The sequence below is a fragment of the Nematolebias whitei genome, chromosome 12 (assembly GCF_014905685.2).
Source record: "Nematolebias whitei isolate Nwh7 chromosome 12, NemWhi1, whole genome shotgun sequence".
Classification (NCBI taxonomy): domain Eukaryota; kingdom Metazoa; phylum Chordata; class Actinopteri; order Cyprinodontiformes; family Rivulidae; genus Nematolebias; species Nematolebias whitei.
The window spans coordinates 32675971-32682833 of record NC_056509.1 but is presented as its reverse complement, the minus strand read 5'-3'; the positions used below and the strand labels follow the sequence as shown (position 1 = coordinate 32682833).

General features: G+C 40.7%; 1 protein-coding gene across 1 annotated transcript in view; it reads right to left on the bottom strand.

Moving 5' to 3' along the window:
* The window catches only part of esrrgb (estrogen-related receptor gamma b), a 64879-nt gene that overhangs the window by 19355 nt on the left and 38661 nt on the right, over positions 1-6863 (bottom strand). The gene's annotated exons all lie outside the window — the stretch shown is intronic.

Genomic DNA, 6863 nt, shown 5'->3' with positions numbered 1-6863 from the left:
ATATATATGTATATTTGTATGGCAAACAGCCATCAGTGTGCTAATGATCCATTATTAGATTGATGGTCCTTCTTGATCATGTGATCAGCTGGTTTTGGTTGTCAGCAGCAAACTGAGCAAACTGGTTGATCCACTCTGAGAAGGTGCCATTTATAAGACTGAGCTGAATACACCTGCACCTGCACCTCAGACTGAATAAGTCTTTCGGATGAAAGATGAAACGTTTCTACTTTTTTTGTTTTTTGAATGTCCAGAGGACCAGACTTAACTTTTTTATATTTTTCTATCTGGGTTATTGAGCATGCATCAGGATACCATGCTCTATTATTTCATCATATTAATAAGATTTATAATCCTTTTATTACTCATAGGTCATTGTGAATGATAATATAATGGTTTGGTATCAGTGGTTTTGGGATGATGGTGCCAGCTGGCAAGTTCATGTTAATAAGTCAATACCTAAAAGAACACTGAGGTGTTTTTTTTTTACCTTATAAAATATACCATGAATTTGTGTGTGTGTTTGTATTTGTTACTTTGTCAGGCCAATTTTTCCAACTTATACTGCATTGTGAGGACCAACTGCTTCTTATGGGTCTTCTTCAGGTCTCTCTTGTAAATGAGTCCCCGAGGCTCAATGAGATTAACCTGTATTAATAAAGGTTGAATGTGGCCCAAAACTCGGGCGGGCCCCATAAGAAGAAGTGCCATTGGTGCGTTAGGGGTTAGGTTTAGGACTATGGTATGAATTGAGGATGGGTTAGGTTTAGGGTAAGGGTCAGGGTTAAACTATAGAAATGAATGAAAAATGAATGGAAATCAATGCAAAGTCCCTATAGTGTGTGTGTGTGTGTGTTTGTGTATGTATGTGTATTGTTCCCATTGTAGAGATGAATTGTACCTCTGCAGGCCTTATAAATAAACCAGTCTACTATTTAATTATTTACCTGTACTTAAAATATAAACAATCACTTCAGACACAGACTACATAAAATGCTAAAATCAAATTTTCATATCTGCAATGTACAGACAGTTCACAGCCATTACAAAGTTCTAAAATTAGGCTCTAACTCAGCAAAGTACTGTTTAATTATTTAGTACGATTTTGTGATTTATTTGGGTGGACATTGGCATAAAGTGGAGGCCGAGCCCATCCATAGCCACGCCCCTGACAGGGACCATCCTACCAAGAAGCAGGCCCTGCTCTGACTTCAACTTCTGGGTTCCTGTCTGATGTCTAGATTTTATTACTTGTCAATAGTTTTTAACCATGAGATCAAAACAAAATGGTGACAGGATCACGGTTGAGTGATCCAGACCCAGAAAACCTGGTAAAAACATCTTCATGTTTTTTAGGTTTCTAGGACACAAACTGATAGATGGCATTAAAAACAACCGGCTGCTGCATCACTCTTTTGGAAAAGCTTTGCATCTCCTACATAGATCCACTAAAAACAGTTTTAAGGAATCACCTTGTTTAAAAAAAAAAATTTGTTTCTTTCACCAAAAAGTCAGTTTGCATGTGGATGGCATGTACAGCAGAAAACATCAGTTTTAAAGAAATATGCGGTGTAATGCAGGCAGTATCTGATATTTGGTGACTTTTACAAGTTAGCTACATTTACTCCAACCGTCATTCATTTAACATAAAAGTCCCACACAGGCAGAAAACAGGCGCCAGCGCTGCTTTCCAATCTCCCCAGTATCCAGTTCTCATGCACACACATGCCCTCAATTACCCTGCGAGCACCACATGTGCAACATCATTAATAAGATCCACTAATAATGGTGGTGAGCTCTATCGGCCGTGAGTGAGTTTTGACTAATTACTCTAATTGTATTGGAGTCATGCTCATTAAATATGAAAATTGTGTTCTGTGAAATGAATGGGGCTTCATGATCACTCTTGTATGGACAGGCGAGAAATAAATTAGAGAGCCGTTTCTTGTTGTGCAATAAACTACAGCGGAGACAGCTACCTGCCACGCCCGCCGATCTGCTAATATAATGTGTGCATTTGCGTGGATTGTTTATGTTTTTGTAGATGGTTGCCAATCTGCTGATACTTGTTGAGATTTCGCTACACAAACTATATGCATGATCTGCTTGCCCATAAAATGTGAAATGGTAATATTTAATAAAATGTGAGTGCACTTGTAATGAGGTTTTTCTTCTAGCATTAAATGCTTTTTTTAATTTCATTTGATTTTGAAATATATCAGAATAAGTTCACCACTCTGTAGTCATAGCACAAAAAAGCACCACAAATTGTTCAATCTATAACTATATAGCAGTGTTATAATGTAACAAAGTAGAAATACTTTGTTACTGTACTTAAGTAGAATTTTGATGTATCTTTATTTCGCTTATTACATTTCTAGCGACTTTCACTTTTACTCCACTTCATTTCCCTTAACCATCTTAGTTACTCGTCCCTACAATATAAAATTAGAAGAAATCTGACTGGGCAAGACCTATTTGTTCGCCCAGTCTGTGACTTCACACGGCCCCTTCTCTCTCCCTCGCTGACACTCCCAATCACAAACCCAGCCCCTTCCCCACCACTTGTGTGAAAACTGTGGTTTCCGCTGTGAACAAGCTAGATGCAGATATCAATCGTTACAACAGGTCTTTGTTGACTCACAGTGGAGCCACTGTAAATTCCTGATAGGTGTGAAAATGACAGTAGCTGCTAAAAAGGAGAGGTTTGGTGTTCTCCAGGACATTAACTGGTTAGTGCAGTAAGGTTAAGTTGTCGGGCCACTAGTCTTCCCATTAAAGAACCCAGAGACAGATATTCAGTTGAGGGTGATTTATTTGCTGTGTTTCTTCTGGTATTTACACACTAGGGTAAACCAGTAAAGCGAAAACAAGCTTGAACAACAATGCTCCGTCCGTGTCAGGGGAGAAAAAAAAAAAACTGCAACTGAGCTCTGCACTTTACACAGAGCGGTGCGTTCACCAGCATCAGAACAGCCACGGTGCATTCAAGAGCATAGGAACTATTACATTCAGAAAGAAACAAGTCATTACCAAACAGAACCGAGCTCAGTAAACAAACCAACACAACAATGTGAGCTTTCTAACCACTTTGTTAATAAAGGTTGAATGAATATATTTAATTAGAATCAGACTTTTTAAAGATCAATCTTTCATTGTTCAGGTCAAACTACCCAAGTTTTTGTCATTGGATATTGCACCCAATAAATGTTGTTTTGGAAATTCTAACCATCCACTTTTACTTAATACTCTTACTTTAAGGATATTTTATATGAGAAATTTACTTTTGGTACTTAAGTACATTAAATGTCACGTACTTTAAGACTTTTACTCAAGTAATAATATGAAAGGAAACTTTAACTTTTACCAAAATAATTTTATGGTAAGATACTTGTACTTTCACTGAAGTATCACTTTGAGGTACTTTATACAGCACTGCTACATACTACATGTATTATGAAAGAAACAACTTGGAAAGGAAATTATAGTTTGCACAAAAGCAATTAGTAAACAACCTATTATCCAGACATAACAGCTTCTTTCCTTCTCACGAAGAGAGCTAACTATTGTCCATATTTCTTTTTATTATCTCAGGGGATTTTAGCAGCTGACAGGACTCCAGAGCCGAGACGACAGCATCCAGGAGTGGCCGCATCCCTGAGGAGGACGAGGAGCGCCACCATTCAACAACTCAAGTTGTTTAAGAAATCTTGCAATGCAAATGCGGCGCTTACCCGTACCACCGTGTAGCAAAACTGTGTCGCAGTCAGAGGCTTCCGTGAAAGCCCTTATTTAGTCTGAGAAGATGTAGAGGTGAGGAGAGACAGGTAAACAACGCATAATGTGGAGGTCAAATGCTAATGAGCCACGTCTGGCTCCCTCCAATGGCAGCGCAACAACGTCAGAGGGACCAAGATGCAATAAATCATACAAATAAATAATAAATTTTAGGGCTCAGTGAAGAGTTTGTGGTGTTTATCAGCCGGCTGGAATGAATTCACGGCTGAGTCCTGATTTTTCTCATGTGGCCCATTTTTAAGCTGCATATTTAAGCCAGCAATATACTGGCAAGTCCATTTCCAGGCCTAACACACAAGCAAATGATTTCCATCTGCTAGTTTAAACCATTTAGAAACCACATTGTGTACTGTAGCTTGCTTTAGTTGAGATTTCAGGTTGTGAGAGTTGAACAGATGCAGTGCCATGGGGGTGTTGCAGCTGTTACGGGGCCTCAGACACCCACAGCTGTCCCATCTATGTCTGAGACTCCAGGAAAAAAAAAAATAGCTGAGAGACAGACATAACTGATTATGTGTGTGGTGGTGGTGGGGTGCGGGGGGTATCTAAATGTTGCTAGTAGAGAATCCCTGCTGTCATTCGTGTTCGTCTTCCCTCAGTCTTTGTTGCAGCCCGTAGATGGCGCTCAGCTCATTTAAAAAAAATAAAAAACATCATCCAGTTTTAGGGCTGTCCATCACAAGAGTGCCACTGGCGGCTGCACAGTGGTGGGGATGAGCTGTGGAGAAAAGAACCTGTCCTTGAGACAAGCGACAGCGGGGATAGTGGGGTGGGGTGGGGTGGGGGGGGGGGGCAGTAGATTCAGCATGTATGTACCCGGCAGCCGGTAGCCATAAATCATGACCTTCTTCAATTTACACAGGGAGCATATTGATGGTTTCCTATCTCCTTCAGTCACTTTCACCAGGTTACATTGGCTAAGACAACACCACTCTGGGTAACCATGAGTGACACTTTACAGCCTGTTTCCGGTGGAGTTTCACCTCAGCTGATGAATAAACTTCATATGAGGCAAAGAATAAACTGTAAGTACCTATGAAATACAAAGGCATGGTATATGGTTGCTCTTGGAGTGTGATCATTGATTTACTGTACTTTAAGTGAGCATGAGCTATCAGACATACCTGACAACTACTTAGATTTCAAGGGGACTAAAAACAGGTTTATAAGAAGGGAAGTCACTCTGAGGACAGTGGGTCATGCTCTGATTCTCTTCTATGGGGCCGATGTAAAATAATAAACTTCCTTCAATCCTGTTCAATCTGTTTGGCTGTATGTGACCCCGTGATTAACTCGCGACTTGTTCCGGATGCAACCTGCCTCTCAAAGTGACTGCTGGACATGGGCACCAGCAACCTCTGCGACATGGAAAGGAAGAAGCGGGTAAAGATGGATGGATGATTCATACCACCTGAGCAGAGGAGATTAGCATGCCCTAACAAAAGGTGACTCCTCACACCAGTCATGGCACATGAAAGGAGACAATCATGCCTCAAACATTAGCACCTTTCAATCACTTTGTGTAGCATAAAAACAAGTATAACTAACCAGAAGATGCACAGCCACAGGTAACCCAGAAATCAAGAGTAAACAAGGATAGATGATGGCAGAAGAAACAAGAGCGTCTATATACCGTATTTGCTGCCATACACGTTGCACCGCCATATAAGTTGCATCAGTTCAGAAATGTCTAATAAAGTGGGAAAAAGCATAAATATGTCACATCGTCACATGAGTCGCATCTATTATGTGTCACCGCTGACAACCTGGAAACGTGGGCCGGTGTTGTGCCAAAAATCGATTGGCGGCACAGAATTTAACAAGATTAACACTAAAAAACAATTATTTGTTTGCTTGAAGTTATAGCAAAGGTGTGCCTCAGTTGAACTTTTCCTTACTAAATGCACTTTAATGGTTAAATCAGCTGCATTTCATCTGGGCAGCGCGGCGAAATGCAGCTGATTTGATGTTTGCTCCAGGAGTTCTGGAGTGAGACGAAGGTGGCTCTGTATGGCAAGCCAAGTGTCTCATTAACAGCCACCTTTACCTATTAATGAGACACTTGGCTTGACATTGCAATGTTTCTATGACTTCTACCGTAGTGAGGTGGCTTACTGGTGGAATGGCCGTGGAAACAAATTGTGTTTGTCACTCCAGAAGTGGAACCGACAGAAAGATCAGGCAATGATCTGGATCAGCTGTTGGATGTGGTTTCAGAGGGATGGCTGGTGTCGCTGCTGCCACATGCATTGGGACTCACAGAGGAGGCTTCTGCCTCAAAAACAAGAGATCACTTTCCACTGGAAACTCTTCCTCTGATAGTGTTCGTCTTCCGGCTGCACAACACAGAAATATTCGGACAGGTATAATATAATATTCCAGCTAGAGATGCTGCAGGCTGCATCAGTACAGCAACTATATGCTGCTATTTGTGCACACATCAAAAAAGACACAGGCTTCTATGTAAATACCTGAATATTGTAAAATTGAGGTTGTTCAATGGACTATCAAGAGCTTTCACAAAACCCTCCTTCAAAAGATCTGAACTCCAGTTTTGAATGTCACACTTTCAAACGATACTTTCATAGTTCAGACCAAGCTACGAGTTAATACGCATTTGTTGTTTGCTGCAATAATTTGGAGTGCCGAGAGCAGATGTGCCAAGATGATAAATAAAAAATGAAAAATTGACAAGCCCATTTATTTGTTCAATTCAATCTTCTGTTCAGAAGTCTTTTTCCCACCACTGGTCATCATGGTTGATTTTGTTTAGGGGAATGCTTTGTGGCAGGCTGATTAAACACAGACTTACTCCCCCAACCCCCACACTGGCTGAAGTTGAAAGCCCAGTAAATGAAATGACTTCCACAGGATTGCACCACAAAGGAAGGGAGTGTGTCAGATGTGCATTCAGCCAGTGTCGAAGCCACCACAAGGTCAAATGGGACATTGAGTAGACAGTCACCAAACTGAGGGTCTGGGGCAGGAGGATGCCGTTACACCCCGAGGCACCGTCTTGCCAAAAATAAAATATTAATATTAATAATAATAATAATAATAATAAT